This window comes from Thermobia domestica, chromosome 7, assembly GCF_964235325.1.
Source record: "Thermobia domestica chromosome 7, izTheDome1.hap1.1, whole genome shotgun sequence".
Lineage (NCBI taxonomy): Eukaryota > Metazoa > Arthropoda > Insecta > Zygentoma > Lepismatidae > Thermobia > Thermobia domestica.
In genome coordinates this window covers 167,958,731-167,984,129 of record NC_137460.1, presented here as the reverse complement: position 1 = coordinate 167,984,129, position 25,399 = coordinate 167,958,731, and the positions used below count along the sequence as shown (strand labels likewise).

At 37.2% G+C, this 25,399-nt stretch overlaps 1 protein-coding gene across 4 annotated transcripts in view; it reads right to left on the bottom strand.

The window, feature by feature from the left end:
* The window catches only part of GAPcenA (GTPase activating protein and centrosome-associated), a 772,500-nt gene extending 748,117 nt beyond the window's left edge, over positions 1-24,383 (bottom strand). For 3 of the 4 annotated variants that reach the window (XM_081765580.1, XM_081765582.1, XM_081765581.1), the window contains exon 1: positions 24,166-24,382. The gene's annotated coding sequence lies outside the window, so the exon portion shown is untranslated. Of the gene's footprint in view, positions 1-24,165 lie in introns of all 4 variants that reach the window. The other variant, XM_081765583.1, reaches the window with a different exon arrangement.
* Positions 24,384-25,399: the final 1,016 nt, after the last annotated feature.

The window sequence follows — 25,399 nt, the reverse complement described above, 5'->3', positions numbered from 1 at the left end:
TCGCATAAAATAGCTTAAGGGGAGGGGAACGACTAACCACCAGTATCATTATAAGGAGTACTGCAGGCTAAGTAGAGAAGTGAAGCGTGAAATAGCAACAGCACATAATGATTTTATCTCTAATGCTGAAAATCTCATAACCGAAGATCCACAACACTTCTGGACCTACATTAAAAATAAATTTCGACACTTTTCTTCTGAGTCTATGACCTATGACGGACGGAGTATGACTAAAAGTGATGAAATTGCGAAAGCTTTTGCTCGACACTTCCAATCCATTTACAATAAATCCTCCTCCGTAACTAAAAATAGTATTGACTCAAATGAGTACAAATACCTAGATGGAGAATAAAAACTAACTCTATGGCCTATGGAACCCGGAGGTTCAATGCCGCGTTCACAAAAACTCTCCACTGACTTCTATCCTTAGCTAACTGCATCCAGTTACTACTTTTATTCCAATCTCTGCGAGATCCATCTTAATATTGTCCTCCCATCTGCGCCTAGGTCTTCCTAATGGTCGTTTTCCGATTGGTCTTCCAGCCAAGACTTTGAAAGCGTTTCTACTTTCTTCCATTTTAGCTACATGACCCGCCCACCTAAGCCTCCTAGACTTGACGACTCTAACAATGTTGGGTAAACCGTATAAATTATGTAGTTCCTCGTTATGGTTTCCGCCATTCCCCATTACCGTTCCTCTTGGGTCTAGGATCTTGTTCTCAAATACTTTCAGTCTATGTTCTTCCCTCAAAGTGACCATGTTTCGCAGCCATACAAAACAACAGGCATGATTATCGTTTTGTATATTTTAAGCTTCAAATTCCTCGACAGAATTCGCGACGACAAGAGATTTTGAACCGAATAGTAACACGAATCCACTGCTTTTAGCCGACATTTAATTTCTTCGTGGATATGATTTTCCTCTGTTAATATTGATCCTAGATATTTGAAACTATCCACTTTATCAAAAGTATTATTTAATATTTTAACGCATCTATAATTTGCTGTATTACGGTCCCGACGCACTTCCACGTATTTAGTTTTCTCTGCATTTACTTCTAAACCTATGTCCCTGCAAGCGTTTAATAAGATCTCTGCATTTCTTTCTACTGTTCTCCTATCATCCCCTATTAAATTTACATCATCAGCATATGCCATAACCTGGTGAATACCGTTCAACTCTAGGCCCTGGTTGCTATCTTTGATTTTCCTTATAGCGTATTCCAGAACAAAGTTAAATAATAATGGCGACAACGCATCTCCTAGTTTCAGGCCATTTTCGACGTGAAAGCTCGTGGACAAAAATTTTCCTACCCGGACTTTACTTTGGGATTCATTTAAACATATCTTAATTAATCTAATTAGCTTTCTCGGTATTCCAAGTTCTGTAAGAACGTTGTATAGTGTTTCTCTCCTAACGGAGTCGTACGCCTTTCTAAAATCAATAAATAGTTGATGTACCGGGGTATTGTATTCCCACTTTTTTTCGAGTATTTGGCGAATAGTAAATATTTGGTCGATAGCTGATCGATTTCGTCTAAATCCGCACTGATAATCTCCAATAATTCCATCTGCGTATGGGGTCATTCTTGCTAATAGAATATTTGAAAGGATTTTATAGGATGTTGACAGAAGAGAAATGCCTCGATAATTATTACAGTCAGTTTTGTCGCCTTCCTTGTGAATTGGAACAACGATTGATTCTTTCCACTCTTGTGGCAATTCTTCCTTGTTCCAGATAAGGAGAATGAGTTTGTGTATCTTGTTCCACAATTTTTTGCCTCCAGCTAAAATTAACTCAGCAGGAATTTCATCTACACCAGGAGATTTGTGTTTCTTTAATTTCTTTATAGCGGTTTCTACTTCTATTCGGTTGGGTTCTGGAATATACGGTTCTGCAGTGTGTATCTCCTTTTCTCCACGCACACTAGTTTTTGGTTGCGTGTTAAGCAGATCGTCAAAGAAATCTTTCCATCTATTTAAGATGCTATCCGTGTCAGTAAGAACTGTACCGTCAGATTTCTTTAATATCTAAGCACGAGGTTGATAACCTTTCTTAAATTCGTTGATTCCCTTATACATGTCCCGGATGTTTTTATTTTTACTATTATCTTTAAGTTCCTCAATTTTAGCTTTCAGAAAATCGCGTTTCTTTGTTCTAAAAGTTTTGGAAGTTTTCCGCCTGATATCTGCGAAATTTTGTGTAGTTACTTCATTCGGATTTTGTAGCCAGCGTAATTTTGCCTGTTTTCTCTTCTCTGCTAGTTTTATGCATTCCTGGTCGAACCATGGTTTGTTCCTACGTATTTCCGTGTGTCCCAATTTTTCTTTTGCTGAAATTTTAATGCTATCTCTAATTTCAATTCAGGTATCCTTAACACTAGTGCACTCCGAATCTTCTAAAGCCGAGAATCTATTCGAAACTTCAATCTGGTATTTCTCTCTTACTTGGCTCTCTTCTAATTTCTTTAAATTAAATCTCTCCGTTTTCGGACAATGAATATTACCTTTATTCAACGATAACCTCTCTCGTATTATCGCTGCTACCAGGTAGTGGTCAGTGTCACAATCAGCCCCTCTAAACGACCGGACATCAATTATGCTAGATTGCCTTCTTCTATCTACTAAAACGTGATCAATTTGATTATGTGTTTTCCCGTCTGGCGATGTCCAAGTGTATTTATGAACGTGGGAATTTTGTACACTTCACGATTAGGTTTTTGGATGTTGCAAAGTTCACGAGTCTAACATCGTTGTCATTACTCTCCTTATGCAGACTTTCGTTCCCTATAATCGGTTTGAAAATATCCTCTCGTCCTACCTTCGCATTGAAGTCCCCTAATAGAATTTTCATATGGTATCGCGGGAGTTGGTCAAATATCCGTTCCGTTTCTTCGTAAAAACTGTGTTTTATATCGTCATCCTTATCATCACTTGGGACATGTGCATTTAAAACAAGAATATCTCACCAGCGTCCCTTAAGAATAATAATAGAAAGTCTGTCAGTAACAAATTCAACCCGTTTAATTGCTGGTAATACACGTTTATGAACGAAAAACCCTGTTCCTAACTGGTGATTTTTATTTCCTTCCACGTAAAAGAACGTAAAATTTCCGGAATTCACAGATCCATTTCCATCCCACCTAACTTCCTGAACTCCTACTATGTCCATCCTGTATTTCCCTAACTCACTCGTTACGGATTTTAACGCGCCTGCCCTATAAAGACTTCTAATATCCTATGTTCCAAATCTCATGTCCATTTTCTTTTGCTGAGGTCGTGCCAAGTTATCAGTCCTTGTCCGAGGCTTTTGTGAATATTTCTGAACAAGTGCCTTTTTTTTTTTTTTTTTTACAGGATGAGGTTGTTAGCCCTACCCAAACCCCCAAGCTGGAGGACCACTCCTAGTCGGCTGTCCGCAACTGCTTATTCAGTATATTCGCAGCTAACCTCTATATCTAAAGGCCTTCTCCTCGATCCGCAACCTGAGGACGCGCCATGGCGTGGTGATAGGAACCCACGTTACACCAGATGGAGAATATCAGAACTTATTTCATATCATAGAAATTAGTACAAGAGATATTGAGAATGCAATAAAGAAACTGAAACCGAATAAGACAATTGAGTCTGATAATATACCACCTAATACTGTGATGGGTTGTAGTAATATTTTGAAATATCCGCTATATACCTTATATAACCTCGCAATAAGGACAAATGTTTTTTTCCGGACATATGGGAAGTGTCCATACTATGCCCCGTCCTGAAATCCGGCAATAAAAATAACATAGAAAAATATCGTCCATTAGCTATATTATGAACAATTGCAAAGGTATTTGAATGTGTCATTTATGATCAGGTGATGCATCATGTTAAATCCTGAATTTCAATATATCAACATGGCTTCCACAGAAGAGATCCACGATAACTAATCTCACCACTTCAGATTTCGTAACTTCCTCCTTGGATAATTACGTAATGGACAGGTTAATGTAATATATAAGGATTTTAATAGCGCATTTGATACTGTGGATCATGACATAATAATAATTCACAAAACTGCCAGTTTCAATTTTAGTTCCCCTATAATATATATATATATATATATATATATATATTTTAACAAATCTTACTTGAGTGAAAATAGATAATCCGTTCTGTTTAAAGAATAAAAACTAAAAGCTTTCGTGTAAATTCCAAAGTCTTTCAAGGATCTAATCTTGGACCTCTTTAGTTTTTATTATTTATTAATGATATCCATAACTCTCATAAATTACTCTTTGCAGATGATTTAAAAATTTCGTAAATGTGAAATCTATAGATGATTGTCCACTCTTGCAACAGTATCTGACTAATATACTAAAATAGTGTACTATCAACAGACTTGAAGTAAATATTAAGTGTAAAACCATGACATACAGTAGACGTGAAAAATCGTGACTTCACTTACTCGATCAATGCAGTATGTCTAGAAAAATTAGATACAATTACAGCCCCTTCTCATTTGGCGGCGAATTGCCGCACAGGGTAAAAAGACATTGCAAGCAATGGAGCTTTTCATATATGCGCGGCAGTCGCCGCAAATTTACGCGGCGAGGAAAAACAGCCGCCTCTCCCTGCTAGAAAGCCGCGCGGCAGATTGCCGCGTATAGCCAAGCGAGACATTACAAGCAATGGAGCTCTTTACATATAGGTGGCGATCTGCCGCTTAGGTGTTGGGGGAGGTAGCAAGTGTTGCCAGGAAAGAGCATGATGGCAGAACTTTCTTTGTCTTTCTGCGATAAGCTTTTGCAAATCAAAAATTTTCTGCAAGAATTCTGTAAAAAAAAATTCCAGAAGAAACACATGTGTTTGTTAAAAATACGCTTTACACGACGTAAAAAACAGTTCAAACTATATTTACGCGAGTCGTCCGTGCGTTCAAGACATCTACACATAGCAGGCATGTTTTTTACACTTTTCTGCTGGCTATATATATTCCTCTGGCAATTTTTCTGTACAGGCGCGGCAAATTTTCTGCGATAACATCGCAGATCGCGGCATGTTCTGCTATGGGGGGAAAGAGTAGTGTGGTGGTTGCATTAATATGGGTGTGTTGTGTGTTTATGCGTGTATATTTGTGTGTGTGTGTGTCTGTGTGTGTGATTATGTTCTAGCTTAGGATAACTGGAGTGCTTTTAACCAAACTTGTTACATACAATGTACGGGAAAAGATGACATGTAAAAATAATCGAAAACGACCAATACTACCTAAGTGTCGAATAAATAGTTCATTGATTAAAAGGAGTCCAAATCAACACTAATTGTCTACAAGAAGATTGGGATAAATGTGCGGGCAGCGCTGGGCAAATGAGCTTGTAATTCTATAAATTTCTGGTGCTCCAAAACTCAAATACATACTATCAAATATTTCAACAATATTACATACTTTACAGTCTTTGGCTATATATTTATGTACTATTTTGCTACATATATTTTGTTAAATAAAAATTCGTAATCCGGATTTTAGTAATAATACTGTAATGTACCTTAGCAATAGAGAATTGATTATGTGATATTTGATAAATATACCGTATTTTGTATATTTAATAACTATTTTAACACTTCTATGGGTGTAATTCCTTGAATTCAGGGACTAGAGAGGTGCTGTAAAGAGACTTGAGTCAATAGTCGGAACGCTTAAAGCAAACGAATAAATCCGAAATACTATAATAATAATAATAATTATAATTATATAATAATAATTATAATATATTATTATAATAATTATAATAATATATTATTATTCATATTATTATTATTATTATTATTATTATTATTATTATTATTATTATTATTATTATTATACCTACAGACCACCCTTGGGCTAAGTGGTTGAGTGTTGACTTGGGATTCTGGGATAGATCTCAACCACCGACTATTCTAAAAAGACCTTATACTGGTTTTCCCAGTCACAGCAGGCGAATATCGGGATGGTATTTTAAATATCCAAAACCTGGCCCCTATTTTGCTGAAGTCCATCAATTGTGGAAAGAGTATAGAAAAATCTCCTTCAAGATACCACTTCTCTCTCTCAAACTCATATATGTCTTTTTTGTTGTTTGTTTGCTTTCTGTCTGTCTAAACAAGGCGAGTATAAGACACTTTTTGCGTCTCTCCATTGCGACCACCACAACACGATAAGAGTCACAAGGTTTTGTTTCTTCAGTTGCACAGCAACCCTGATTGCATATTTTTCATTTGCGACAAAACGCCGCGTAATATGAAAGAGTACACTTCTCACGCTGCAAACTGCCGCGAGCTGCGACGGCAAATCGCCGCCCCAATGTGAAAGAAGCGTTAAAGATAAAGTGTGTTTGACAAAAAAATTAACCTTTTCGTATCATGTGGCAAATATTACTAAGGATGCATATAGAAATCTTGGGATTCTTACCAGAACAACCAAAGAATTTACAAATGGTAACACTTTAAAAGAGCTTTACGTGCCTTCCATTTCAATTCAGGCAGAGCACGTACCATCACTAGAGATGCAAAAAAGCTAGCTTTTTTTGAATCGATGGTTTTTTCACATAAAAAGCCGGCTTTTTTTGAAAAAAAAAACGAGAATTTTGGAGATTTTGGCTTTTTTCATTTTCATGATTTTTCTATCTAAATAGCTTTCTTATACTATATTCTATAGTTAGATAAGAATTCCGTGACCTAAATGCCATATTTCGTTCTGAAATTCAGCATCAAGATGGATGGAGCACATGTTTTACGAATTAAAGCTAACATGAAGAATGTAGTATTTGAGGGCAATTTTAGAGGCTATTTAACTTTATTTTAACTTTTGAGTTATCGACATTTTTTTCTTCTCTAGATCATTTTAGTTTGTCATCCGTGTTTCATTTCTAAGAGCTTAGTACTCTAGCTTCTAGCACAAAAGTTAAACTTACGTTTTTCTATATATCCGTCAAAGCGTACGTTTTTCAATATATCCGTCAAACCATACTTCCACATTTCTGTTATACTGTAGCTGTGCAATGATTTAGCAATAATTTTCCGGATACAATCTTCAATACCAATTTATACAAATAATCAGTAGCGAATTTAGAAAAGTACTTTGGCAGGGGTTTCTGTGATTGTTTCGTTTTCTAAAAAGTCCTACTTTTATTTGGGAGGTGCTTAAAGTTTATGAGTACAGGCATAACTAATATTTCTTCCGTTTATATGTTTAAAATAATCTTCCGGATACAACTTTGAAGTTCATTTTATACTGAGAATCAGTGGCGGATTTAGAAAAGTATTTTGGGAGGGGTTTTTCTTACTAATGTTTAGTTTTTCTTAACATTCGTAATTTTCATTTGACGGGAGCTTAAAATTTATGAGTAAAGGCATAACTAATAGATATTTCGTTTGTTTTAGACATTCCGTAACTTTGGGGAACAGGCTTCAGTCCGAAAGACCGCCCCCTAACATTCGCAAAACCGTCACTGCTGGTAATTAGTAATAATAACGATTTATAAACAATAAGAAAGGAAGTCGGCCAACTCACAGTACACGCAGTATTTCTACATTCACAGATGGAATAAGAAAAACTTTGCCAGAATGGTCGAATGCTGGATTGAATCCCGGACTTCCCAATAGAAGTGCCAAAGCTAACCACTCAGTCACGTTTGTTGTGCAGTTGTATTTAGCTTAACTTAAATATATTCCATACTCCTTTTCTTTGGGGGGGGGGGAGTTCCATAATGATATGTTGAACCCCTCTTGTTAAAATTTCAGAAAAGTTGAGGATGGGGTAAACCGTGATGGTGGTTATATAAAACTTAACTGTAGATTTTCAAGAATATAGAGAACCAAAAGCTCTAGATGTGCAGCCTTTAAGTGTACCATATAAATCTAAGTATTTCTCTTGTGTTTTATTTTAATTTTATTTTGTTTGAAAAAGAGGGTATGAAATATTTTGAAGTAAAAATACTATACAGAATTTTGCTAGTTGTTTATGTATTTTTTTTAAAAGAAGCGTTTACTTTTAGGGTTGGCTGGTTTACACCAGCCTTTTTTTTTTTTTTTTTTTTTTTTTTTTTAATAACTGGTTTAAACCAAAAAAACTAGAACGAACGAAAAATGCGAATTGTGTGAACTTCATGGTGACGTTTCCACATATCAAACCATCTGCATTAGTTTTATTTCCTTTTTACCTTTTAATTAAGGTGTTCCATGTTCAATTCTCGGTCGAAGCACAACCCTTCTCCTTGATAACATCGGTATTACGTAAGGATGTTGAAACTAAATTGTATATTTCTGCTTGCCTGAATGCCTGTTTTATAAAGAAGCCAGGGTTGCTTAAATATATTGATAAAAATTGGCAAAATTTATCGACTGCCTACGTAGCATCCAACATTAGCTTGGATTGGACTTTCAATGATATCTACATATTAAATTTGTAATTTAATATCTCAGTTTCAGCGTACTGATTATGATACATTCACCTTAAATTTTACATGCAAAGCAATAACAGGATTTTTCCGTTATTGTTTTACATTTAAAGTAATGACGGGATTTTCCCGATGGCTACGGCGGGAGCTTCTCAATTTAAGAAATTTGCTGAACGGACTTCTTTAAGCTTATGGGACCTCTTCCAGCACAACCACGTTGTTGTCATAATAACACCAAGGCGAAACAAACTTATTTCTGTGAATATGTAATATAAATACATAAAGCAAAATATCTAAATCAAGAAACCTGGTTTAAACAAAAAAAAAAAAAAAAAAAAAAAAAAAAAAAAAAAAAAAGGTTTAAACTTCCACCAAAAAACGGGTTTTCGACATTTTCTAAAACAACCATGGTTCTTGCCAACTCTGCTTAGTTTTGTATATAAGAGGTTAAAAAAAATTCTTATTATATACATTGGTTAATCCTTTGGAATTCATAATGTAAATATGTTGAAGTAAAATTGTTTGAAATATCTTTTCGAAATTCATGGTTTATTTTCGAGGTTTTATATTATTATCAGCATCAACCACTAATTAAATGACTTTTTGTGTTATAAAGAAGCGAAACAAAGTCTGCTTTATCAATTTAAAGCAGAATTTTGAAAAAAAGCCCAAAATTTCCCAAGCAAAAAAGCGAAGCAGAAAAACCGAGCTTTTTTCCAAAGAAGCCTGTTTTTTCCGAGCCCTTGCATCTCTAACCATCAACATCTCAGATATTGTTGAAACCTTTATAGACATATTTTTAAGAGACCCATATTTTTTTGTTTTGACGAAAATAATTTTCGCGCCAAGTAATGGGCCATCAAAGACGGGGAGTACAATTTATGAACTGTAGAAGAACGGGAAAATGGTCAACTTCGGATCCTCACCATTCGGCTATGGAGACAGGTAGAGTTATAATTCTTGTTGTGGTATGTACATAGGGATATAAATAAACTATATTTAATTATAGTTTGGTTTGCGCATGTCTATCTTTTTGTACATAAATTAACAAATGAACGTCAGTTTGTCTGAAAAGTCGAAGTTTGCGAATTTTTTTCGAGCACTTCCGGTTCGAATTTTAAAATTCTGTTTTCACGGTTGGTAAGACCTAATTACCCGCTTTCAGAAAAAAAAATATCACTTCTGCGTGCAACCGTTTTGTCACAAAAAATTCGAGAAATTGTAAAATTTTCAAAATTCGCCATTTTCCCGAAAACACCATTTTTTTAAATTCTGAAATTTTGTCAGATGTTTCAACTTTACATGAATAATAAACACACCAAATACCATTCTCGACCAATGCTTCATGAATTAACTGCAGCCTTTAGAAGTTAGTGAAGTTTCGTTAACTTTCATGTCACAGTTGGCAACACTGGAAACAATTAAAGTGCAACAATTTCATCATGTTTGTGGTTCACATGAAGGATAAAAGTTTTTCTTGACTTATTGTCATCAAAAAGGCTCTCTGAAATAGTAAAATGAGCCTCCCCCTACTCCTCCGTTTTCTTAAACTGACGTAATCTGAGGTGGAAATTACGATTACGAAACACACAAACTTTAAGTTTATTTGAAATGGCCATCCAATAAATTCTGATGATCTATAAAAAGCCTGAACTATTACCTCAGTGATGATTTGGAATGCTCCAGACAAAGTCTCAATTTAAGTGCGATGCCATTACAGTGATCGAAAAAGGACAAAAAGTTTAAAAAAATCGAAACGTTTTCTTACGCGTTCCAAAGAAATTTACTGACTTTTTAAACAGAACAATAGCAGCATAAGAATGTGTCACTCGGAATCTTATAGTATTCGACTAAAGTGGGTCAGTCCGCAACCTGCGAGGGAAGTGTGTGTGTGTGTGTTGTGCAAATTTTAAGTTAGCTGCTACTGCGTTGCGACAAATCAAAGGTGCAGCCTGTATTGAAGTTGTCATGATTAACCTATTTCCTTTAGTAGTATGATAAGTAGAAAATGACAGCTGTCTTCTTCAAAAATGTGGTGAATGTCCTGGAGTGGAAGGAATAAGTGTGGAGTCTTTAATTATTGATCCCGATGAAAATGAAAGTGTTACGTATGTTATATGGGAAAACAATGATCTCGTCAAACAACCGTGCCACTTTCTGTTTTCGTATGGTACATTGCTGGTTTAACTGTAAGAATTGTAATTCATGACTACATCAAGAAAATCCAAAGAAAATTAATTGCTACCGAGAAGCATCTTATAAAATTTCAAGATACAAATTCTATTTTATTTCATGTGGACTTCGTTGAAAACTGGACTGTTATTCTGCAAAGTGAAATTCAGAGTTATCACCAGAATATGAAACAACTGACAGTTTTGTTGTAATAAACGATGATAAAACACACGATTCGGCTCATGTACTCATAGCCATAGACAAGATTCTAAAAACACTCGAAGAAAAGCGAAAATATATTTTATAGAATTTACCTAGAGAATATATTTATCTAGAGTATCAGCTGACGAGTTTACGAAGGCACTTAAATCATTTCCTTCCGGGTCATCAGGAGGTATGGACAGTCTCCGTCCTTCAATATTAAAGGACCTCCTACTCTCCCAAGACTGTAAAACTAAAGACCACCTGATTATTTCCAGTGATGTGCCCACGGAAATTAGACCTATTTTCTTTGGAGCATCACTAATAGCTTTGAGGAAGAAAAGTGGCGGCATTCGCCCTATCGCAATAGGCAATGTGTGGAGGAGATTATCAGCCAAAATCATTTGCCATAGAATTAGAGAACCTCTAACACATTTTCCATCCCCACACCAACTGGGAGTTTGCGTCTCACATGGAACAGAAGTAGCAGTCCACGCTGCTCGTATGTACTACTCTTTTCCACACCAGCAGGAGAAAGTTTTTCTGAAAGTAGACTTCAGAAACGCATTTAACGAGTTGAATCGTGACTCTATGCTCATACAGGTAAAAAACAGTTTTCCGTCAATTTAACGATACGTACATCAGTGCTACTCGCAACCGAGCAACTTATACTTAGGAGATGAAATAATCCTCTCTCAGCGTGGCGTACAACAAGGCGACCCTCTTGGCCCTGGTTTGTTCGCACTAACCTTACAATCCATCGTTAATAGTATAAATACAGAACTGAACATATGGTAATTGGATGACGGGACTATAGCTGGAGACAAGGATACAGTACTAGACATTAGAAATGATCCGCAGACGAGCTAAGGAGATCGGATTGCAAATGAATTTCTCCAAATGTGAGGTCAGCTTTCTCGGAGTTTCCAATGAACAGTCTAATAACCTCTTCAAGCTGTTTGACGAAGCCACGCCTGGGATTCAAAGAATTTCGACAGATGACGCCAGCTTATTAGGAGCAGCATTATCTAATGAGGCAAGACGAACAATATTAAAAGACAAAATTTCTAAATTAGAATTCTTCTTTACACGTCTTTCCTTGATTACAGCTCACTCTGCCTTTTACCTACTACGTGCCTCATTGTCCATGCCAAGGCTGCTATACTTTCTTCGCTGTGCTCCCTCTTGGCGGGATGCTGATCTACTGGAATGCTATGACAACACCTTGAAAACCGGTATAGAATCTATCCTGAATTGTTCACTCAACAATAACTCTTGGTTGCAGGCGTCCCTTCCTGTTAACCACGGAGGTCTCGGCATTCGTCGCGCCATGGATCTGGCTATTTCATCCTTTCTGTCTTCATTCTATGGCGCTAAGCCATTGAAAGAGACCATTCTCCAACAAGATCTTAGCCTAGTATCGGATTCGGATGTCAACGATACCATTGCTAAGTGGTCATCTATAGTGGGATCAGATCCCCCTGACCTTGATAAGAGAGGACTACAATCCTCTTGGGACGATCCTTTTATAAATCATCACTTTTCAGCTCTACTTCAATCATCCGATAACCCAGAAGATAAGGCCAGACTTCTAGCTACATCATCTCCAGAAGCAGGAGCTTGGCTCCATGCTATCCCGTCACCTTCTTTAGGATTACATCTTCCCAATGACAGTTTTCGAATTGCCAGTGCACTGCGTTTGGGAGCAGATGTTTGCGAGCAACACAGATGTCCTGCCTGTAGAAGTGTCGTAGACAAGAAGGGCCTTCATGGACTCTCCTGTGCCAATAGTGCGGGCAGACATTCACGCCACTCCAGCGTCAACGACATTATCATGAGGGCACTAATTTCAGCAGGCGTTCCTTCTATACGTGAACCGTTGGGATGCAGTCGTGCAGACGGCAAGAGGCCAGATGGTATGACCCTAATACCGTGGAAGAAAGGAAAAGCACTTCTATGGGATTTTACTTGTTCCGACACCTTCGCCCCTTCAAATCTGCATTCTTCCTCAGCACAAGCTGGCAACGTGGCTGCTCGCCGGGAAACAGAAAAGCGCAGGAAGTATAGCAATTTACTCGACAAATATCATTTTGTCGCTATAGCTGTCGAATCGGGTGGTTCATGGGGTCCCGAAGGCCTTAACTTTATAAAAGAAGTTGGACACCGCATTTATTTATCGTCAGGAGACGCTAGAGCAACCTCTTTTCTACTGCAACGCATCAGTATGGCAGTACAAAGAGGGAACGTTGCATCAGTTTTGGGAACGCTACCCTCTGGTAAGGAACTGGAGGAGATCTTTTGTCTGTAATCTCGGCGAAGGTTTGAGGATGCTGTTGCGAGGCTTATCACAATAACGTGTATTAGTGGATAATTATATTTTGATATTCTGTAAAATGTAAATTGTGCACTGTTCAAGGAATGTAATCTTTTGTACTTTTGCCAGCGGACTTAATGCAAAGTGGGTTCTGTGTGTAAAATTGTTCATGTCTGGTTCCTTATTCTTTGCTGTTTTGCTTTTTTTCTATCGCTGTTAAAATTTGCATGTGTTACTACTAAAAGACGCACAGAGGAATATTCACTGAAATATATTTTATAGAAAAAGGTTTGAATATGTGAAAATAAGTGAATACAATTTCCCAAACCGTGTCAGTGATTTCTGATGGTGCTGCATCCTACTTTAAAAATCGCTTTCAGATGTTCGAGATGCAGACAGGTCCAATAAAGCAGTGGTTTTGCAGTGAAACCGGCCATGCAAGGGTCTCTGCGACGGTATTTGGGGGGGGGGGGGGGGGGGCAGTGTAAAGAATGTGGCAACGCGGCATAACCTTAGGCAAAAACAGATACACAGTATTAAAACCGCAGAATTCGTGAGTATAGTGCAAGTACAAACTCCGGGTAATACTCTCGTTTTGTTGCCTGGAACTGAATTCGACGACTTCCGGAAGAAAAAAGGGAAAGTATGAGACAGGTAACTGGTATTCAACGAAGTTATCTTTGGCTTTCGGAAAATGGCGAAGTTTTTGTAGCTGTAACAGGTCACCATGAACTAACTTCATGCTTCCCCCAAAATCTAGCTTCGGCAATTCAAAGTGCAGATTTAAGAAGTCTGCAAAAAGGAACTTTTGTTACATACACATATGTATGATAACCAGTGGTGCGTAGCAGAAATATTATGAATAAATCATGAATTACGTGAAGTTGAAGTGCTGTTTATGTTTCCACATGGACCTTCAGCAGGGTACAGGTTTCCAGAAGAGCATAGAAGAAGTGAAAATAAGTGTTTTGTGAGCATCGATAATGTGCTATGCACGGGCGGATCTCGGGGGCGTGGGGTGGGGATGTAATACTGCTACATAGAGCTATTTTTAAGAGCTCCAAATTCTGGAATGGGTTTTATTTATATATAAAATAAGAAAGTTTCTTCTTTTGGGGGGGGGGGGTTGTCCCCCTGGACGAGTTGTGAGTGAACCAACACCTTTTGGAGAATCTGCATGGTTACATGCTATTAGCGAAGAAAACGCCAACCAGGCAAATGACTGGTCCATGAAATGAATGAAAAAACACTGAAATTTTTGTTTCCGAAGACCATTTTGAGTAAGTGAACTTGAAATTTGTGTGTTTCGTAATCGTTACTTCGGTTAAAAAAAAAAAAAAAAAACGGAGGAGGAGAGGGGCTCATTTTACTATTTCAGAGAGCCTTTTTGATGACAATAATAAAAAAACAGTCAAGAAAAACTTTTATTCTTCATTTAATGAATGGGAACACAAACACCAAAAAATTATTGCACTGTTATTGTTACCAGTGTTGCTAACTGTGGCATCAAAGTTAACGAAACTTCGCTAACTTCTAAAGGGTGCAGTTAATTCATGAAGCATTGGTCGAGAATGGTATTTGGTGTGTTTATTATTCATGTAAAGTTGAACCATCTGACAAAAGTTCAGAATTTTAAAAGATGGTGTTTTCGAAAAAATGGCGATTTTTGAAAATTTTACAATTTCCAGTATTTTTTGCGACAAAACGGTTGCACACAGAAGCGATACAAATTTTTTTTTCGGAAAGCGGGTAACTAGGTCTTACCAACCGTGAAAACAGAATTTTAAAATTCGAACCGGAAGTGCTCGAAAAAATTTCGAAGTTGACCATTTTCCATGTCTTCTACAATTCATAAATTGTACTACCCGTCTTTGATGGCCCATTACTTGGCGGGAAAATCTTTTTCGACAAAACAAAAAAATATAGCTCTCTTACAAACATGTCTAGTCGCTATAAAAAAAAGTTTCAACAATATCTGAGGTGGTGATGGTACTTTTTTTTTTTTTTTTTTTTTTTTTTTTTTTTTTTTTTTTTTTTTTTTTGCCTGAGTTGAAATGGAAGGCATCTTTAATTTTCTTACGTAAAATCCAAACTTGAATATGCCTCCCTTATTTGGAACACTTCCGTGAAAACACGCAGTAAAAAATTAGAGCAGATACAAAATAAATTCATTCGCTTCCTCACATACAAGAGGAGAGGACTTTACCCAAAATACGAACCGTATGATAATTTACGCTTTACACTTCAGACATTTAAACAAAGACGGAAGTTGAACGACCTCCTTTTCTTAAACAGACTTTTGCACAACAAAATAGACTGTATAGACATAATTGGAAAAGTAATGATCTAGGTTGTAACCCTCTACACACGCAAGGGAAATAGTGGCCTATTCTTCTGCAGGAAGGCAATGCATATGTCAGATATATGGAGAATTTGTGCTACACACTAAAATCCTTAAGAGTTATGAAGATGTAGATATATTTCATTGTTCTGAAAAGTCATTCAAAAAAGTAAGATTGAGTGCTCTAGAAAAAAAAAAAGTAATGTGTATAATTTTAATATTAGTTCTATATTCATGTAACTAGTTCATTATAGTTTAATTTTGTACTCAAGTTTTACGTTATACTCTAACATTATGTATTCAAGTTTATATGTAGACACTGCAGTTGGGCAGTAGTGCCTGTTCTGTTAATAAATAAATAAATAATTGTCTTCCAAGAGATTTGCACTCAACGACATTATAATACTTGACTCAGCATCGGTGAAGATCATGATGTCCCTGGAAGTAACTGCTGGGTTATTCAATATGAATTCACCAGATTGCTTCATAGTCACAGATTTGGCTGATTTTTTTGTACTGAAAGGTAGTGTGGTCTAAGTAACAGAAATGCAATATGAGAACTTTTTAATAGATACTGCGGAAAATACAGGGTGTTCAAAAAGTGACGAATTTCTCCAAATTGGCCGTTTCTGAAAAACACCCTAAGACAGAAAAAGAGCCATATCTCAAAAATTATTTGACCAATTGTAATGATTTTGGTCTTGTTTGAAAGTGGAAAGTCTGTACAAACCGCAAATGTCATTTTTACATGCGTAACTCCAAAAATCTCAGAAAAATCTTGCGAAATATACAAAAAAAACACTATCGAAAATAACACCCGAAATGACAATTTTTTAAACGGTGAATCCCAGGAGATAAAACAAAATAATTTGGTACATCACCTTATCAACACATACACAATAACATAAATAAAAATTAAAAAGGTATTATTTCTGACAATGAAATTATCACAATTTTATTGTACCCTTTCCTGGTTGCTGTCTGACGCTTTAGAAGAGTCTGTATTTTCGCAAAGACATGTACTCTTTCGTTTCCCTTTAATTAATTTTTGGAGCATATCCTTATAATCTTTATGTGAATTGTTTGCAGCATCAACGTGACATTGTGATTATATGTAGGGCCACACAATCTTTGAAACGTAACTGGCAAAAGTTAGAAAATCCAATAATGTTCTAGTGAATGCTTCTCCTTAAAATATATAAAGATTTTCTTTAAGTTGAAGAATAATAGCCTCTTCTGCTTCAAGATTTTTCCATTCCCAACTGGCACAGATATACAATCCTTTTTACCAGCACACTCGACTTATATCGGTAGGTAAAATTCTTGAACTCATCTTATAGTATCTTGGCGTACACTTGCTTCTTTTCTTTTCCCAGGTTTGGATGAATCAGAGCCATCTACTGAATATGTGAAGAATGTACATTGTTCAATTCTGCCATCTGTGGGTAAGTAACAAAACTACTTAGCTACATGAGAAACAACTCCAAACTTGTACAGTACAGTGAGTGTTGACATTGTCTGAGTGGGTAAAAATGGAGACTTTTTTCCTTTGTAGTGGTGAGCATGTGGAGATACAGCCATTGTACTCTGTGTCTAGTTTAAGTGCAGAAAACCAAGAACTTCTTAAATTAAGAGCAAGACTTGTCCAGAATGAAACAGGTGACTTTGCTTCACTACATATTTGTGAGAGTCACAAGATAGAATATCTCACAAGATATGAACATAACCAAAGAAGATGCTGTGACCCTCTGAATTTGCAATCTCATAAACCACGAAAGAAATCTCTTAAAACTATAACACTGAAAATGTTGTGTAAAGTCAATCTTACAAATCTGAACATTGCACCAGGACAGAAAGTGTGCATTACATGCTACCAAAATATTTTTACTGCAGGTAAAACGGAGCAACAAGATACATGTGCTTCACAGTCTGAAGATATAGTTTTCTGAACCAAGTACGTCTTTGGAGGGACTGAACACCTCCCTCACTGCTGTTGGGTGTTCACCTCTCAAACTTAAGAAACTATCCAGAAAAAGGCGTACACCATACATGAAAAAGAAACTGTTAGATTTAAGTGCAAAATGTGTTCAAACATCAGCAGATCTATTACATGTTCCTCCTCATGAGTTACACAGTGTTCCAACGCCGTGCACTACCACATGTTCAGACTGTGACACATTAATGGAGGGGCTCAGGACAAAATTTGCTGTATCTACCATCCCGGATAAGGTGCAAATACTGACTCTAGTTCCTAACTCATGGACTATACCACAGACTATGGAATATTTTGAAACAACTGAATACATGGTTAGACAAGCACGTACGATCAGAAACACAGAAGGTATTCTATCCAAACCTGGCAAAAGAAAAGGTGCAAGTGTAAGCAATGATACTATAAAATGTGTTCAAGAATTTTATCTACATGATGATATAAGTCGAGTTTGTGCTGGTAAAAAGGATTGTGTGTCTGTGCCGACTGAGAATGGGAGGGAATTGAAATAGAAGAGGCTGTTACTGTTCAACTTGAAGGAAATCTTTACATATTTTAAGGAAAAGCATCCAACAGAAAAAACTGGATTTTCTAAATTTTGCCAGTTACGTCCCAAGGAGTGTGTGACCACTGTAAGCCGTGGAATACATTCTGTTTGTGTATGTAAATATCATCAAAATGTCAAGCTGATGCTACAAGCCATACACATACAAGATGCGCATACACAGGTATGCTCCAAAAATTGGTTTGTACATTAGAGAATGAAGAATGCATGATTCATCGCTGCAAAAACTGTCCATCAGAAGAGTTTGTCAAGTCGGAACTGCTGCAATCCGAAATGTTTAACCTTGTAGATACTATAAAGTACTACCAGTGGGAAGAAACGGACAGATCAACTATTGCATGCATAGAACAGCCATGGGATGACTTTATTGACAAACTGGTTACCAATCTTTCAAAACTTACAGCTCATCACTTCATTTCTAAATGTCAGAGCACTTTTTTGCAAATATCAAGGGAAAACATAACACAAGAAACAGTTATCATTATTGCTGATTTCTCTGAAAATTATTCCGTTGTAACTCAGGATTCCATTCAGAGTTTTCATTGGAGTACTTGTCAAGCTACGGTTCATCCGTTTCTGGTCTATTACAGAGATGCTTCTGGGTCTGTCTGTCACCTCTGTATGCGCGTAATAAGTGACTGCTTGCAGCATGATACAAATACATTTTGGTCATTTCAGAAACACATTGTTGCTCATATTAGAAAAGTTGTTCCGGAAGTGGCCCATATTTTGTATTTCAGTGACGGCTCAGCAGCACAGTATAAAAATTACAAAAACCTCACAAATTTGTGCTACCATCTGGAAGATCATGGCACAATGGCATTTGTTTGGCACAAGCCATGGAAAAACGGCATGTGATGGTATCGGTGCCACTGTGAAACGAATGGCTACTCACAACAGTCTTAAACACCCAAGAGATAATATGATATTAACTCCTGAAGATCTCTTCAATTATGCAGACACTGGCATCAAAATATTGTATGTTTTATCATCAGAAATATCTGCTTCTTCCATTGCTCTGGAGAAAAGGTACACTAATACACAGCCAATTCGTGGTATCAGGCACTATCATAGTTTCATCCTCATACCGAATTCACTAACAATTCAAGTGCACAGAGTTTCTCGTTCTCTTCATTCACACAATGTACACTTGGGTAAAAGGGAGCATGTACAATCACAAGTTACTGAGTTACAAGTAGAGCAGTACGTAGCTTGTGTTTATTGTGGAAAATGGTGGTTGGGAAAGATCATTGATGTTTCACAAGAAAATGGTGATGTAAAAGTACAGTTCATGCATCCTAATGGTCCATCTATGTCTTACACCTGGCCCTCAACTCCTGACACATGCTGGATCCTCACAGGCCATGTCTTGAAGATCATCAATGTTCCCATCACATCAACAGGACGAACATATTACATCAGTGCAGAAGATACTGCCAATATCGTTTCCCTCTTCCAGAAGCAATATTTGTAAGTATTTCTCGGTGGGAGCTTCTACATGCTGTACCTTCATACCATTGTCTTTTTTGGACATACTGTGATTATTATGTTATATCCTTGTTCATAGCGATGTATAATTGGAGCATTTTGCCTTCCATTATGTGCGTGTTAATTCTTACACAGTAGTGACGTACTTCCACATATCTTCTAGTGTGCTAGAACTGTTCAATTTGTGCCATATGTGTTGTGTTTGCAGAAATATGGACTCTTCTAAAGCGTCAGACAGCAACCAGGTAAGGGTACAATGAAATTGTGATAATTTCATTGTCAGAAATAATACCTTTTTAATTTTTATTTATGTATTGGTAATGTGATGTACCAAATTATTTTGTTTTATCACCTGGGATTCACCATTTAAAAAATTGTCATTTCGGGTGTTATTTTGGTTAGCATTTTTTGTCTAGTTCACAAGATTTTTCTGAGATTTTTGGAGTTACGCATGCAAAAATGACATCTTCGGTTTGTACAGACCTTCCATTTTCAAACAAGACCAAAATCATTACAATTGGTCAAATAGTTGTTGAGATATGGCTCTTTTTCTGTCTTAGGGTGTTTTTCAGAAACGGCCAATTTGGAGAAATTCGTCACTTTTTAAACACCCTGTATTTTCCGCAGTATCTATTAAAAAGTTCTCATATTGCATTTCTGTTACTTAGACCACACTACCTTTCAGTACAAAAAAAAAAAAAAAAAAAAGCCAAATCTGTGACTATGAAGCAACATGCATCTGGTGAATTCGTATGGAATGACCCTGCTGAAAAATTACAATTCTTTGAGTATTTGCGTATAAATACAGCGTACAGACATGTACTATAAAAACTACATTGCAAAAAACACAAACCAACCTGTGCTAGGAGCCCACTAGGACAAATTGTAATTACGGGGCAGCAGAATTTTTTCCTAAGACTTCATAGCATTTTTTTAAATAACTATAACCTGATTTTAGCTAGGTCACATTACGTTGCATTTATCTTCATAGTTCTTATTGCTCTCCCCCACCCCAGCCACTAAACAGAACGAATTCTATCTGTTCAACCGAGTCAGGGAGGACGAAGCAGAAGTGCCTATGTGGATGGCGCCGTAGGAAGAAGACGCATCATCACCGGTGAGTATACGCGTAAGCGAGGGTAGTTAAAGCACGCGGGTTTTAGCAGTGATACGAGTTCCTATAGCACCTGTAAAATTGTTTTACACCAGTAACGCCATACTTGTAAACATGAAGTACAGCTTTTATACACATGCAGAATCACACCGCAGACAGAAAATGGTATTTAATAAAGTAGTCTTCCATATACGCTGTTATTTCGGTGCTGGTTTACTTTCGGCGCACCACATTTTGGAAGATTTACAGGTAAAATGCAATACTTTGCATGAAAAAACATATTTATAAAGAACACATTTCTGTAGACAATAAGATTTCTGTAATACACTTATATTTTAGGTGTACAAGTGTAAAAGCATTACAAGTGCTATACGATGGACAAAATAAGTTAGTGTATATGAAAAACAATCGTATTCGATTCTAGTTTCGGGTTAACTGCTCTATCGCCAGACCAATTTTATGAAATTTACCGGGTCAACTAGAGAACTTAAGTTTGTGAGGAAGAATGAGTGAAAGCCAGGTAAGGAGAATAGTAAAAGTTAGGGAAGTGGTTGTTTTTGATGTTGTAAGCGGCACATGGATTATTTCGCTGAGAGATACACTTGTTATGATATAGTGGCGCAAAAGGCAGCGTGGAAATGACGCGTGTATGTCAAGAGCATGACGTATCATGTGTGAGTTATATAGAACTATTAAAAAATAACGAGCGATAGTTAAGAAACTGTCGTATACGAATTTCTTCTTGAAATTGCAAAAGTTGACAAGCCTCAGTTTCGAAGGTAAGCAACTTCTAGCTTAACGGTAATGTATTTCTGCACAGCGTACAGAAGCTGTATTTTATATTTACAAGTGAAGTGCAACTAATACATGGCAAGTGCTATTAAAATTTGCATTATTCCCAAAACCCACACACCCTCGCTTACGCGTATACGTACCGTCGCTGACACGTCTGCTCCATTTGGATGCACCCCACGCGGGCCTACCAGCTTCGCCCTGCACTGACGGAGAACATTCGTGTTTTCTAGTGGCCAACTAGCACAGGTTCGTTTGTTTTGCACTGCAGTCCCTAACATAATGTAACGTAACTTAGTCTAATCCAACCAAATATAACAGAATTCAGTACATGTTGGGGCCTTACTTGAGCAGACGGTTCTAACTAATTCTGACCCATTTCTTACATTTTCAGATTAAGTTACAGCTTCGTATTTCCTTTCGCTGTGCATACACTAAATAAGGAGCCCTATTACTACTTGCAGATTGAATTCAGGAGGGCTCTAGAAATAGCGTGATCGTATGGCATAAAACACGGCATTAACTAGGTGGCCACTATAAGGCATTAATGCCAACCAAGTCTGGGCACGAGCGCAGCAGGAGACACGACCGGTAGTGAGGGGGTGCGTCCGTAGGGAGCAGGCGCTTCAGCAACAGAGGGTAAAAGTATAAACGACGATAGTGGAACAGTACACTTACATATATAATACTTTCACTATCACTCAAAATTAATTTCAATGTGCTGTGCACTGACAGCGATTACTTATATCCACATATTCATTTCTTCACGAAAATGTTTGACATGGTATTTTACCTACAGCGGTGCGATGGCTTACTGGTAGAACGTTCACCTCCGGTGCTTGGGGTACCTGGTTCGATCTCAGCTCGCGCCGTGTGGTGGACAAACACCGTGCTCGTGGGTTTTCCCGTTTCCTCCCACTTTCTTTATTCCATTTCACTCATCTCTCTTATCACCACCGTCTCCTTTAGCCTAACCGCCATAACGTGGGACGTAAAACTTAAAGATTTAATTTCACTTTTTTCTATATGGTAGGACCTTCTGCTCAAGTGAACACCATTTTTATAGCTTTTTCGATTTTCAAATTGGTTCGGCGATTCAGCATCAATGTCCTATTTTTCACCGTTGGAGTATTTCTGCACAGTGTACAGAAGCTGTATTTTATATTTACAGTCGAGTGCTTCTACTTCGAAACCATAATAAGCGCTATAGCATTTCATATCATTTCCTTACGCGTTTACCCACCGTCGCCGACGTGCCTGCCCCATTCATCCGCAGGTTCGCTGCTCTGACTGTTACTTAGCATACGTGCATTTAGTGGTCATATAGCACAAGTTGGTTTGTTGACTTGTGTATACCCGCTCCCCCTAGTTCTTTGTCACCGGAACTGAGTCACTACTACTACTTATATTGAGAACAGAACCCAACCAAGCCCTGCGGGGCTTCTAACCCGATCTAACTACTACTACTACTAATACTGGGGAAGGTTCTAGAACACATGTCCCTCCCATATTGTTTAGTATCTAGGATGGTTCCTTTCTGTACCAGTTTAATATTTAATTCAACTGGTATTGCCGAGCGAGCGTGAGCAAGTGAAGGCGGGTTTCACTCGAGCAGGCGGCTCTACCAAAAACAAAATTTATAGGTAAAATACGATGTCAAACACTTTTAGTAAAAGAGGAGTGTGAATATAAGCAATTTCAGTCAGTGGATATCATTTTGAAATATACGTTGAATCATAATGAACGTTTTCTAAGTGTAACTATTTACTGAAGCGGAAGAGTACAAGGGCGCAAAAAAAGTAGAAACAAACGGCGGAAATGTTCTGTTTGTGTTAGCAATGGACATTTGGGATGCATGTAATGCAATATACGATTCTATTACAAAGAACTGTGCGATAAAGAGCGTAATATTATTGCGGTTTATACATTAGCTCCTCATTTAGTATGTGCAGTGCAAGAAGAAACCGGAAAATGCAATAGATGTGTGACAATTTGGTAGAGCCGTCCGCTCGAGTAATGCCCCTTGCCCTACTATTGCTACTACCGCTACTACTACTACTACTTACACTAAAGCTTCCTTATCACAAGATCTACATCTTAAATAACATGCGATTCCGATTTATTATCAATATAAATCGTTAGAATCACCATGATTAGTTGAAAATCACAGAGGAGCGGGCTATACTCAATCCGGTTTGTTTTTCCACTGTAATTTTTGTCATACATTCGGACTCAGTATAGGCTATATACGCAAATTATTATAGAATTTTAAATTTTCGACAATTACTCCTCATTGGCTCCTTGAATTTTATCTATGTCAAGTGAGATATTTTGATTTCGCTTAGCGCAAATCATTTAGGAGACAATAAGAAAATCAGTGAAAAATTTATAATTTTTCAACAATTCATTCTAGTGGTGTGCCGAAAAGAAACCTGCATTGTCATTTCAACCGTTGTATGACACTTGTAATGATTTTACATACTAACCCTATAACCTTAAACCTAAAATAGTTTTACAACGCTATTTATTTCTGCTGCCCACAGAGGTTTGTTCCTTATGTCTTCCAATGCAGATATGTCAATTTTAAAATTTGTGGTGTACCTAAACTTGACCAGAACCATATATCGACTAGTCATTTGGTTCAATAATTCTTCAATCGATTAACAATACGTGCTAAAGATTAGGGACATTCACTCTTTTTATCTATGAAAGAATTACTTAAGTTTCTAAAATATATCTGTACCAAACTACGCGATACGTTAACTTACCGTGCCCTACAAGATATATTCTACTACATGCTGCAGCATTACATAATGCCACCTTTACTGCCTTACTCTCATCGTTTCACATCAGTTATATTGATATTTAATATCACTTTTCTTGTAAGGATTTTAGAAACAGCGAACTTCCACAAACTCAACGTCTTTTAAACTCTCTTCTTCCTCCTCATTTCGCTATCACTCTTGTCTTGTCTTGTCTTATGTCTATTATCAGTCAAATAGGTAGTTGCAACAGCTCACTAGTCATATGTGCTACAACTACTAAATGGTCAAATGTATACCTCAAAAAGATGATTTAGGATTCAAAAGCAAAATAAAATAAAATACAGGACACAATCGGGAAGAAGTGACACAAGTCAGAAAAATAGTCAAAGTCAGGGAAAGGTCAAAATCGGGAAAGAAGTTCAGACAGGGAAAGAGGGCGAAACGCCAAGATGAACAGGGAAAAAATTAAGGGTAAGTGGGAAGCATAAAATGAAAAAGAAAGCTTATAAAAAAGAAGGGAATGTATGTATGTGTAAATGTAACAGAAAGTGTAAGTGTAGGGTAGGTATATAGCAAGGCCCACTTAATCTTCTTCCTCACGGAGCACTACCAGATACGAGGCACCCACTATCAAAGCCACTGCCGAACGCATTTTTGCCGATCCCAAACGTTTCAGCATTCTTGCCAATTTGATGTCCAGAACATAATCCAAACAACCCCTGCGGGGCTTCTAACCCGTTCCTACTACTACAACTACTACTACATTAGCTGTGGATCTATATAGTACAAGGGCAAACGTACTACTACTACTACTACATTTGCTGTGGATCTATATAGTACAAGCTCAAACTTATTTTAATGAAAGAAGTTTAATGAAAATTTTAAAACAATGATCGTTAAATCACTTTTTGAATATTATTTTTAATCTTATTTTAACGAAAGAAGTGTTATAAACATTTTTAAAAGTAGTAAAAAAACTGTCCGTAGGCAGGATTCGAACCCTCGCCAAAAACACTTTTGTTACTACCATGTTACGCTAGACCACTCGCCTATCAGAGCCGACAACAATATTTGTTTATTTTGTGCTATATGTAGATCATGTCTTGTGATATCGCATCTGTATCGACCAATCAGATCAGAGGATATGCTGAAACGTTTGGGATCCGCAAATATGCCTGCCGAACTCCCAATCTCTCTCTCTCTCTCTCTGTTTTGATTCTCCAGGTAGATCGGATGA